We start from the raw sequence: 13,561 nt of genomic DNA on the forward strand, positions 1-13,561 counted from the left end.
ATGGTTGATTACACAGTTATTTCTAGCAAGGAGGCATGATTACACATTTTTATTTATTTATTTATTTATTTATTTTAGAAGAGGAAGCAAAGGAATAAAGAGTCTTATTACCCAAACACTTTAGCTTGGGCATAATCTCTAATAGTGATGTTTCATGAAGATGACTGTCAAACTTAAAAAAAAAAATTAAAAATTTCTATTGGGGCCAGCCAATAGATATGGTGGGGAAGGTGTCTGGGCCCCACATGAGCAATCTACGGTTCCATTCCCAGATCCAATGGCTTGAAAAACACATAGGTGCATGTGCATGCATGCCCAAAATCCTGATGGGGTAAATGCATGAAAAGAGATTTTGTGACCATCCCCCATGGGGGGTATGCTTTCTCACTTTCTCTTTCTCTCTCTGGCAAGCAGACAGCCTCTCTTACAATTTTTGGAAGTGTTTTGACAAGAACCACACAATATGTGTGATAGGAAGCAGGAGGAGGTAGAAGGGTATGAAGATGTGCAGAGCTGGGGAGGGATAGGTGAAGGCAATAGGCAAACATATAATTGAGCATCCAAGCAACTTAAGTTTACTACAGAGGAAAGAAGAGAGAGATGGAGTTTGTAAGACACTAAAGGGTCCTGGGAGCCAGAAAAAGTGGTCCATGAATATAAAAGTCTTATATGTGAGTTGCTCAGTTGCCTGTAAATATTTTCCATGACCCAATGAGACTGACTATAACCAAGTGATAACCAGTGAGCCTACCTTAAGTGGAAAGATAGAAATGTATTACAGAAATACAAAGCTGTTCTAAGAAATAGAGCTTCAGAAGGCACCAGAACCAAGAGCTGCAATATTATTAACATAGTCTTTCTTCTGAGATCTACTTTCATCTCTATCTCTGTTGTCTCTATCTCTTAGTCTATAAGGGAACTCAAATGTTGTGAAGCAGTCCTGATTCAAATCCTCCTCTAAATGCTGCAATTAGCCTAATTTGCACCAGAAACCAATTCCTGTTTCAATAGCCTATGAACAGAAAGGCAGGTCCTCACTGAATTAAATGAGTGCTCGGGTTTCATTGCTGGTACATCTACATGCAGTTAGGAGGAGGCTGTTCATAAAGAAGCTGGTATTGAACAAAACATTTAAAAGTTTTAAAAAAAGTCACCAAATGGGAATAAAAACTTGAGATACTGACATAACTGCTATGAATTCTCAGATTCCTCCAAGCCACAAAAGGTAACAAGAACCTGACAGAGGCCAACAACCAGACACTTTACTCCAGATTGAACATACAACATCCATAAAAACTGAAAGTCAACAGGATAGAATCATTACTCAGGGAGCAACACAGTTAGACTAGAAAATTAAGCCTCTGATAAATATTGGCTGTGTGACTTGCGGCAGTTAATCATCTTCTCTGTGCCATTTTTCTTCAGTGAAAAGGAGCCAGTGTCAGCCCATAGCTCTTGAAGCTGCTACGAGTGGTAACCGCGATAGCATGGTGTGTGGCTCAGTATTTCCCAAATGGGCCTGTCATGCCAAGGCTCCTGCAAGGATCTGAGATGGCACCCAGTGAAAGCAAGACGAAAATTTTTTCTATTTCCCCCCTTTTGTCTCTGCAAGAATAGAAGATGCAGTCTCCCTGATTTCATCACATACATAGTCAACTTGAAATCATCATCACATTTTAACCTAGAAGATGCCCTTTAATAACATGAGAGGTAGGTTGATTTCAATTGTGGCAATGTTCTTTCCTTTTGGAGGTATATCCCTAAGGCCTCCAAGGTCCTGCTGGAGGGGTGACCATAAAAAGCCCAATTCTCCAACCAGGGTCCATGTGAACTGGGAACAGACCATTCCATTAATTAGCTGAGTTGCAGCTAATTAACCAAGTACTTTGGGAATTAATATTTTGTGGATGGTCATTTTTTTTTCATTTTCTTTTTGCTACTCTTTCTTAATCTATTCTTGCTCATTACCTAGGCAAACTGAAGGCAGAGACTAGACAAATGAGCAAGGTATATTTTAGGGCCAATGGGTATCTTGGATCCTTGAACATCGCAGAATACTTCATAATTACAGTTCCTGACATTTGTGTAAAACTTTACAACAGTGGTTCTTAGTCTTCTGGAGGCAGCAGAATCACTTGGAGGGCTTGCTACAACACAACTTGCTGGGCCTCACCCCTAGAGCTTTTGCTTCAGCAGATCTGGGGTGGAACATCTCCACCAAGTCCCCAAGTAACATCCATGGGACCACATTTTGACATCTACTGCTTAGGAGTTTGCAGAGTATCTTCCCATTTAATCCTTACTATAATTCTATCTATGATGGAGGCCTGATTATATGCATTTTTTTTAAGGAGAGAAAGCAAAGGGCTAAAGAGCCTTATTACCCAAGCACTTTAGCTTTTAACTTGTAAAGCTGAGTCAAGAATTCCATGCTTACATTGTCAAGTTCCATGCTACCCCTAGCTACGAGGGGCAGTGTTAATGACCTAGATCTGTAATAACCTGATAACAATAAATGTTAATGGCACATCACTAACTCCATCCATATAATAATGACAGCTAATGAAAACATTATATGCTTTAAGGATAAGGGCTGTTCTATTTTTATGCTGCGAAGAGTGGGCACTTTACACTTCTTTGCTCATTTATTTAATGTACTTCTGTATCAGAGTGCAAATGCTACAAACTTGAAGAGAATGTTGGGACAACTGCAAATATAGATTGAATAAATTTCCTGGAGTTACACTGGCCTTTTTATAACTCCTTTTTACCTATGCTCTGCATTAGCCACCATCATTTTGTTGAAACATTACTAAAGTTGCCCAGAATGAAAATGAGTTGTGTGTGTGATTTCCCCCTTGCAAACTGACTTCTTTATTCTACTCCTTCATCAGTTTCAGTGAGTCATTATTAAATAATGGTCAAGATAATCAGACTATTTTCCAGACTATTTGCTTTACTTTCTAACTTAATATCAGGCCCGAGTTTTAGTAATCATGTATAAAATTTAGGCTCCATTTGAATTGTGCAATCACATGGTTTAAAAATGGTAAGCATCATGATTCTGAAAACTTATCAATTGCTTATAATATTTAGGTGGATTTTTTTTAAAAAAGTATCTTTAGTATGATCTCAATTATGTAAAGGAAAACAATGAGGTCCAAAGGGCCAAAAAGAAATATGTCAGAATATCACTACAGTGAGGATACAGATGATTTTTTTTAACATTTTTCTGTATTTTCCTTTTTTATCCCCATTTACCCTGAGCATGCATTACTTTGGTCATCAGGAAAAGAAAAGTTAAAAGCAAAGAAGAAATATTCCTAAGCAGCAGGTATCCACTCCAACACCATGAAAGAGAGCATGGAAGGGTGTGCCCTGGATGTGCTGCTTCCACAGGGATAAAGCTCATATAGTCAGGTGTATTTTGAAGCATGCCAAATGACTTGCATAAACATCAGGGCCTTCACGTGGAAGCTGCCTCTCCAAGGACAGGTGGTAACATCCTTTTCTGAGTTATGAGTTCATGCTCCCGAATTCAAGGTCACGATATTCTAACAGGCTGCTTTCCTTTTTCTACTTCCTATTTTTTTTTTTTTATCTTCAGAGTAAGCAAGACCACCACCTATTCAAGACCATGGATAAAAACAGGCAGCCACCAAACACTGCAGCCTTGAGCCTGTACCTACTCCCTCCCCTCCAACCCCCACCATAGAACTTGAATTCTTACATGCCCCAGAAAGTACGCAAGTTTTGGGTCCAGCACTTGAGCAAACACTGCTCTGAGATTTTTTTTTTTTTTTTTTGCCTTTTCTAGGCTCTATGCATGATGATGCCCTTAGAGAAGGTCTAAAACACATAGGATGCATTATAGCGGTATCTGTTCCAAATGTGCTAAATGCAAAGACCTGTGATGTCAGAAAGAAAACAAAAGGGAGAGAATCAGAAGACAAAACAAAGAGGAGAAACTATACCTGAGGAACCTGACTCCTACAGAAAAGGCCATTTTTAAATAAGTATGTTTAAATATTAGATAAAGAAAAAATAGAAAATAATGTAAAAACAAATTGTTTTTTAAAAAGGATAGGAAGATTATAATAGGCAAAAAGAAAATTCTAGAAATAAAATTAGATCACGCATAGAGAAAATACTTAAACATGGAGTTGAGAAAATCATGCAGAATGGAGGTGAAATATTTAGATGAAAAAATACTATTGAGGATACACATTGGCAAGAAAGTAAATGAGTAAAAGGAATGAGAATTATGAAAAATCTATAGAAAATATGCTGACAGTTAATATTATACACCTATTATGTGTTTGTGATCATATGTTATAGAACTCTCAATACTTTTTTGTAATCATCTTTACCTATTTTTTTCTTAAAGCACTAATATCAGCAAAGGTTCATATTTACAGATGCTTGTCATATTCCAGGCACTGAGCTAAGATTTTCCTTATATAGAATTGTCTCATTTATTCCCATGTTATAGATGGCCCAACTGAGGCATGGAGAAGTAAGTTTTCTGTTTTGATTTCTGTAGATAGCAAACCATAGATTTGTATGACTCAGGGAATGTCAAAACCCAGTCTCTTCATCCATGAAATAAAGATTCCAATATTTGCTATGGCCATATTATAAGGTTATATGTAGCTGAAATAATAGAATAGTTAAAGTGCATTAGGAATTGCATAAGTAACTGTACAACTTGTAATTATTACATAATAAAACCAAAATAGAGTACGTGTGCCAAATTTTCTAAAAAGGCAATTTTGCCACATAAATAATAAATAAAGAGATTCTTACTCATCCATTCAAAGTATATTTTAGTCTGACATCATGAAGTAAATGTAATTTCAAAATTATAAAGTAGAAGTGTTTCATTTGTTTATTTGTTTGCTTATTTCTGACCCACTTTATTCCAGAACAGATTTTCAGACAGTTAAGTATACAAAACCTAAAACAAATAATACGAAACAGCTCATTTTACTTTTTACTTTAAAAATATACTTTAGATTTCATTTCTAAATATACACACACTTTGCAAAAACTACTTGTTATTAATTTAAAATATAACTCTGCTCCCTGTATCTTCTATCACAACCCCAATATACGCACATAAAACAAATTTAAGCAGCAGGAAAAGTTCATAGTGTCTCTTTTAAAAAATGAAAATTGCTCATTTTCATACTGCTTTAGCATGGTTCAAGCTAATGATGTGCTAATGTGATATTAAAGTAGTAACTCCTGCAGTCCTAACAGCCAGATCGGGCAGCTGACATCACAATCGCACTGCTAGAATGTTGGATTTTCCTTGATTTCCATAAGTAAATGGAATCCGAGACTCATTGCATGCTAATCACTGCAGTTTAGTGGGTCCCTTATTTATTTGGGATAAGCATTTCATTCTCAATTAAAGAATTAAGTGAGAAACTGGGCCAGAATTCGATAGAAACACTGTTGGGCAGCCATTTCTTTTGGCTCCCATAATAAATAGAGGATTTTTAAGCCTATAGACAATGAGAACAGATGTAGATAATGACAAGATTTGTTATTTATGAATGCGGGTTGGCTCTGAAGAGTTAGGAATTTTCGTGAGAACTATTCATTGAGCCTTGAAAAAAATCAATAAATATTAATATCAGGAGGCAAAGGTTTTCACTATAATTTAAAATAAGAATACTTTTCCATGATATGTTTGAAAAATCTAGGGCACCCTGAATACTTATTAACTGTGTGTCATTGGATGATTCAGAGAGTTTCTCTGAACTGCTTAGAATTCTTGAGCAAAACAATAAAAAGACACTCTTAATAAAGAAAAGCTTGTGCATTGTTCTGTCTGAATTTCCATAGGCTTGTATAGCTTAGCACAAAACAACTTGCTATGGAATTGAAAGATCTGGGTTCATATATGGGCCTTGCAAATTAATAGCCAGTGTGACTTGAGGTAAATTCCTTCAACATAAATAACATTTTCCACATCTATAAAATGACCATAATGACATCTTTTGCAAAGGGTAATTTGATGGTAAAATGAGAACAGAGCCTAGTATATAGTTAATTAAATCTGATTTTAAATGGAGGTTATTACACAAAAATATTAACTTTATTCATTTTGGGAATTTTATTTTGGCCAGTATGGAGCTGATGACACCTTTCTAAGGGACATGAAGTAACAAGTACAAAGAAAATATTGTTCCAACATTACCAGTTATGATAGTTATGGTTGTATGGATCTGACTAGGAAAATATATATATAGATAGAGAGAAGAAGCCACGGGCCTTCAGGAGAAGGTTCCACATGGCTACAGTGAACTAGATTTTTAAGGGAATGAAGATTTTCTACTAATAATTCAGCCTCCAACAAACGAGCTAGCACGATCACAATAGAACGGCAAAGAGATTCTAGATCACCTCTGCCTGCTTGCTCCTGAACATTCAGGTTGAACTTCAAGAATTTGAAAGAAACACAACATCCATCAGATGACAAGAAATCACTGCCGGATCATGAGAAATATGGGAAAATGAGAAAATACCTCTCCTCCAAGGGAAAAGAGTAACTCTTCTTCATCCACAAGCAGTTCGGTAAAAATCATGGAAATGTTTGATAAGGAATTCAGATCATTCATAATGTCTAAGCTAACAGAGATGGAAGAGAAGAGAGATAATGAACTGATAAAGAGAAAGGAGAAAGAAGTTGACGAGTTCCAGGAGATAAGAAATTCCTGCAAGATCTAAAAGAGGAATTACACACTTTACAAAAGACTCAAACGGAACTGCTAGAGATGAAGTCTATAATACAAGAAGTAAAAATCTCCCTTGAAAGTATTAAAAGCAGACTAGAACATTCAGAAAATAGAATCTCAGATGTAGAGGAGAAAATGGCTGGCCTAGAAAAATCCACCATGAAGACTGAGAAAATGGTACAAAAATTTGAGAATAACATGTGAGAAGTACTGGATACCATCAAACGTCCAAATATCCGGATAATTGGCATTCCAGAAGGTGAGGAAACCCATAAGGGCATTGATAATCTATTCCATGAAATCCTGCAAGAAAACTTTCCAAACCTAAAGAGGCATTCGAAGATCCAGTCCCAGGAAATACAAAGGACCCCAAATAGAATCAACCCAAGAAGATCTTCTCCAAGACACATTATAGCCAGGTTGACCAAAACTGCAGACAAAGACAAGATACTAAGATTAGCAAGAGAAAAACAGCAAGTTACCTACAAAGGACATCCCATCAGGCTAACAGCAGATCTCTCATCGGAAACAATAAAAGCGAGGAGAGAATGGGAAAATATATTCCAAGTGTTAAGAGAGAAGCAGTTTCAGCCAAGAATACTGTATCCGGCAAGATTATCTTTCAGGTGGGAAGAAAAGACAAGAACATTCTCAGATAAACAAAACCTGAAAGAATTTACCAGCACCAGACCAGACCTCCAAGAAGTTCTCAAGGATGTGCTGTATCAGGAAAACTAAACGCAGATACATGGAAATAAGAGTCCAAAAACTGAGAAAGTAGCTAACTTAATCATAGGGACAAGTCTGGAGTTGAATACTATATCCCAGAATTTAATCAGGAAAATTGAACCAGAACAGAAGATAAAAGTATATGAGACTGATAGGTTCATGCACCTACCATTTGAACAGAATCCTAACCTGTTTCCGGGCTTTAAGCAAAGTTCCTTGGCGGTTCTTTGATTTAAGTTAAAACTGGTTTTCTTAGTAGTAACGAGGGAACTCACCTTTGAAAGTAGTCAGGTTATGTAGGAAATTGTGTGATCAATGCAATGTGGGTGGGAAGGGAATGGAGGACAATTTTGGACACTAGAGGTGGTGTGAGAGGAGGGTGGGAAGGGACAGAGGGTCAGAAAGAGGGGTGGAATTAATTCTAGCAACTAGAAGTGGAAATTTATATTTTTTGTAATGTGCATGATTGAGTCACTATGCAGTGTGTACTGGATGGGAGATCGCATTTTGTGTGCTGTGATGATGCCTAGAGAAGGAATGTAAATTGAGTTACAAAAAAGAGTTTCAGGAAAACAAAATATATCTATTCAATGACTGCAGTAGGATATGTAGCCCCAGTTAGGTGCTACTTGATAGGATGCGTAAAGTTAGACTTGTGCTCATGGAAATGTGTCACATGTGTTTGCTAGGAGGGTATTTGGATTGATGAGGGTCTTTGGTGATTCAATAAAATGTGGGGGGAAAATGGTATAGAAAGCAAACATAGATAACAGAGAAAGTGTGGGAGGAGAACAGGAGGTGGCAGAGGGTAAGAGAGAGGGAACCAAGGATAGGGGGAAAAAAGCAAAACATACAGAAAACAAGAAATGGAAGATCACTTGCTAATAATAACATGTTTGTTGATATGCTTGATAGAGACAATATACAGTGTACTCTGGATGGAAAAAAAAAAAGAAATGGAAAAATTGTTTGTTGATAACACATATGTTGATGTACTTGATTGAGCCAACAGACAATGTATTTTGGATGAAAACTTCATTTTGTATACTGTAATGATGTATAGCATATTAATGTTAAAAAATAAAAACAAATTAAAAAAAAAAAATAATAAATAATAAATAAAATAATTATTTTAAAAAATTATCAATCTGGTGATTGTTAATTCAGTGACCATATCAGAAACACTTTGCAATGATGTTGGAGAGGTAGCATAGTAAAGGGAGAAGTACTAGTCAAATAGGGAGTTTTTCTTATTTTATTTAACTTTATTTATTTATTTCCTTTAATTTGACTATAGAGGGACAGAGAGAGAGAGAGAGAGACTGAAAGTGAAAAGGCAAACTGCCAGGTCCAGGATCTGAACCTTGGTCGGCCATGTGGGAGTCTAGCGCCCTTAATCACCATGCCACCTGCCAGCCCAGGAGTTTTTCTTATCCTTGCTTGTTCCAAAATAGCTTGGTGACTTCTCTGAGCACTCATATTACCTGGGAAAAGGTGAGAACGAACTGGATAAATTCCTAGTCACTAACAATTTGAAATTTTCTGTTTAGCCTGATGACTTGTGTAAAGGTAATCATAAAATAACTTTTGAAGTCTCCAATTATCCCGAGGTATCACTGAAAAGTATTCTTGTCTTGACTGCTTTCAGGCAAAGGATTTATCCAAGTTAAAAGTGAAACCCCAAATGACCTAAAGCATTTTAGGTCTTCTGTGTTATTTATTTTCCATTTCAAAGCAGATTTAAGGTTAGGATTTTGTATAAACGTCATAGTAATAAATGGCTACTATTTATACTTGAAATACAGTTATTTGCCCCAGGTCTCCCAATACTAGTTTTGCTCTGGTGTGTTTTCTTTTTTTTTAAACCAAATTAATTTTAAAACCTTTTCTGAAAGGCCATAAATGAGAAAGAGAAAGAAAACAAACCTGTTTAATATAATAAAAATATATATATTTTGATTCCACTTGGAGCATTCAAACGGCTTTCCATTTTCCGTGGTCACTAAATACTCACAAGGCCTTGCTCTATTAGTTACTAAGGTAACCCCAAGCTGGCAGCATGTTGACATACCTTTCAAGGCCAAGAGATTTTGCAGCATTTTATAGATAATGTCACATTAACCTCAAACTTGATCTTTTCACAAGAGAACAATAATTGTTGAATGAATCTGTTGTAATTTTATTGTTTTTTTTTTTAAGTGACTTTTTGTTGCACTTTCTTTCAGTTCAGTTACTATTTATTCTGTTTTCAAAATTAAATAGTGGTATAATTCAGAAATATTTATTGATTTCTGCATTAAACCATTCATGCTGTTCTTATGCCGTTTAACTCACAGCCTGGGTCAGAACCCATGTAGTTATCCAAATGATCCCCCAAAGAGAAAATAGCCTTTGATCTACCCTTACAGCCCCATAAAGATATACCTAATAAAAATCAAAGCAAAGCACAGTTCATTAGTCTTTTCCAACATAGCAACTTGTATAAATAACCTAAAGTAATGGTAAATTTAGAAAAACATATATTTGAAAAAAAATATATTAAGCATTCATAAACTCAAATATACTGACAGGATTATTTCTCTGTTTAACAACTAGGTGCTTAAAAATATTTGGGATAATTCATGTTTGATAAATCTAATCAAAGAAAATACCTGAATATAAAATAATGGTAGCTCTCAAATATTTGCAAACTCTTCCAACAAATCAAGCATCCTCACAAAATCAGCATTTGTGGGTAGTCAATTTCTCTCTCTTCTAAAGTTCTCCAAGTTCTTACATATTCAGTGGTTCTTTGCAAGCTCTTAAATTTATCCATTTACTTTCAGTTTAGTGCATCTTCAAACATCCTTGAACTTCACCTTATTCACTTAGATTCTATTTAAAAAGTTACTATTTTTGGATACTGACAACTGTGTGAAGGTCATAACGAATTGATCAAAGGAGTTAATAAGATTGCTCAGAATCAAATATTTTCTCTAAAGTGATAGAGCTATTTAATGTAGCAAATATTGGCTGTATCTGTGTAATAGTTAATATGCAAAATAAGCACAATAATTAATTCATAGTTTATTTGAACTTGTGTAACTCCCCATTTAAATTTTGCTTTATTAAAGATGATTTTTATTACTTCCCTGTGGCAATCTAACCTTTGGAGAGTGGGAAATTATCCACCATGTGCATTTTTTGTATTCGATTATTAACATCCAATTATGTTCTAGTTAATTTGAAAGTGTTGGAAAGCAAATGACATGTTTTGCTTACTGCAGAAAATCTTGCCATTCAAAATTTTAAATTATTAGATACTCCATTTCTTTATTTGTGATAAGAATACCAATTCGCATAACATCTTATGAAAACTAATGAATACTGTGAGATTAAAATTGGAAGGAGTTACTTATTATTATGTCATAATACTTCTCAAGAAATACCATGCGCATTTGAATTCCTTGTGAAGATGATACAGTTGGAAAATGGAAGAGAAAGATTTTGGATAAAGAATTGGCACATTTTGTGTAGTTGGCCTTTTCAGTTTTGTCTAGCTAAAATAACTTCCTTGGTCTCCCTCTTGCTTTAATTTTTTTTTTTTTTGGAGAGTTTTTCGCTATAGGGTGCGTGCGCTCGCCAGACAGAGAGAGAGAGACATAGAGACAGAAAGCGAGAAATCACCCCCCAGGGGGGATGGTCACGCTAGTGAGTGAATGCAAATAAATAAATTGGAAAAAAAAACACAGAAAAAGCCACCAGACAATAACAACAACAACAAAGAAAATATATAGATAGATAGATAGATCAAGCTATTATGGCATATTGATTCACTCTTCAATATAATGAGTTCTGAGCACTGGGTTGAGTCACTAAATTCATTTAATTGTTAAAATGGATTACATCATTCTCTTGCTTTTGTTATAAAGACTACTGTTTAAGCCTAATCTCACAGAGATGCAATAAACAATTGGTTTAATGAAAAATCATCTAGCTAATACACTGTGCAAATGTCAATAGAGCAGAAAGACTTGTTCCAAAGCATCTTGGCAGTCAGCTATTCCTCTGCTCTTCTGAGTCCAGATGTTTTTCCTATGTGGTGCCTTAGGCAGCTCTGGGAGGCCATGAGGGAGAAGCTTAACTCCTGCTCCACTCCTTCCACCTGGTACCACCAGCTTGGCCTTTATCACTTTCTCACTTTCAAATACTGACCTTTTGTCAGAGATTTCATTTGTACAAAAGGTTTGATTACTATACAAGTATAGAAATTTATGGTCATTTTAGATAGTAGGAAATTTTCACTCTTCATTTTAGAGATGAGGAAATTGAAGCTTAAATCATTTAAGAAATCTCAGAAGTCAGACCTCAACTCAAGAGCTGAATAAAGTTGCCCAGATACTCAATGCAGGTTATTTATACCACTTAGCTCTTTTGATAAGATTATTTTCTCCCATGGACTAAATTCTAAACACCATATACTAAGTGTTGTAACTGCATTTATTAATGAATCCAGCAAAATCTCTATTTCCCCCATAAAATTCAAGAGTGTTAAGCAATTTATACAACCTATGTTCAAATCCAGTCTGAAAATCCTGTATATTTGCCAAATTTAGTTAAACTTAAATATTTCCTGGCTCACCCACTTAGCACAAGAGGTAAGGAACTGCTGTGCAAGGCTGATTCAGTTCTCAAACCAGGCTAAGCTGGGAGTGGAGGTATGCTCGTGCAACCCTACCCAGCTAAGAGGCTGTCTGGGTGGATTGTGGCATGGCAAGACCCTGTCAAAACTACTTCTCTCTCTCCATCTTCTCTACCTTTCTGTCTCAATAAAAACTATACCAATAATAATAGGGAAAAATAATAGTAATGTTTCCTATCGGTCATCCAAACAACAGACCACAAGATGACCCACAGAGACAAATAAGTGAGTGTTGTATAGTTAATTACCAATTTTTGGCTCTATTCACTATATATACTTTATTAAAATTGAGGCAAAATAAAAATACAGAAAAGCCAAATGCAAACATTATTTGATTTTTTATTTTTGAGAGAGAGAGAGATTTTTGCTATAGGGTGTATGCGCTCACTGGAGAGACCAAGAGAGACAGAGAGAGAGAGAAAGAAAGCAAGAAATCACTCCCCTAGGGGGAATGGCCACACTGCATTCTTCATTTTCCTTTTGGGATTTTGGGCTTGCATGCACCGATGCGTAGTATGAGTTTTAAGCCACTGGGTCTGGTCGACTACATGGGAGACCAGCAACGTAACCATTACACCAGCTGCTGGTCCCACAAACATTATTTGAGAATTTTTTTTGCATCTCTTTCTGGGCTAGAATAATTACCTCTTATTTTATGTTGATCCTGTATTAGGATAAGCATGAGGCTTTGCCAGTCTTTGGTATCATAAGTCATGTGTTTCTAACATATTAATTTCCCTCCATGTTCAAAAGTTCTCCTGTTTATATTGCAAATCAAATCTGTGCCTGTGCTCATAAAAGGGGATGTTGTGAAGATAATTTTCCCACTGGCATTGTCATTTTTCAGGTTTCATATTTAAGCCAGTTTTCTTGTCATCGATATCCTCTAACACAGATAAGTAACGTAGTTTTCAAAGTCATTGTAGCATAACTGTTTCCGTCCTTTTTTCATTTTTCTTCAAATGTAAATCCATATTTCATTTATACAAATATTAAGGTAAAAATTATGTGCAGAATCCTTAAAAATCTTTATGATATGAACCTGTTGCAGATAGATCTCAAAAAGAGGCTATAAAAGAAAATGTAATCTGTAAATGACAATCAACTAAAAGAGAATCAACATGATGTTATACAGAAAAAAGTCAGGTAACCAGAAAAAAATATACTTTTGATATTATTATTTAAATCTCTTTTGAAAACCTTTTTAGTGGATGATCTAAGGCTAAAAATGTTACTATTTACTTAATCAGATAATGGAATCATGTGGGTAGATTATATTCAACTGGTGGAAGCCCTGGATAGAACAGAAAGCAGAAGAAAAATTCTTTCTCTTCTGTAGTTGAGACATACTCTTCTGCTGCTGCCCTTGGGCATCAGAGCTACAGGTCTCCAGCCTTTGGTCTCT

Source organism: Tupaia chinensis, unplaced genomic scaffold (assembly GCF_000334495.1).
Source record: "Tupaia chinensis unplaced genomic scaffold, TupChi_1.0 Scaffold000423_1, whole genome shotgun sequence".
Lineage (NCBI taxonomy): Eukaryota > Metazoa > Chordata > Mammalia > Scandentia > Tupaiidae > Tupaia > Tupaia belangeri.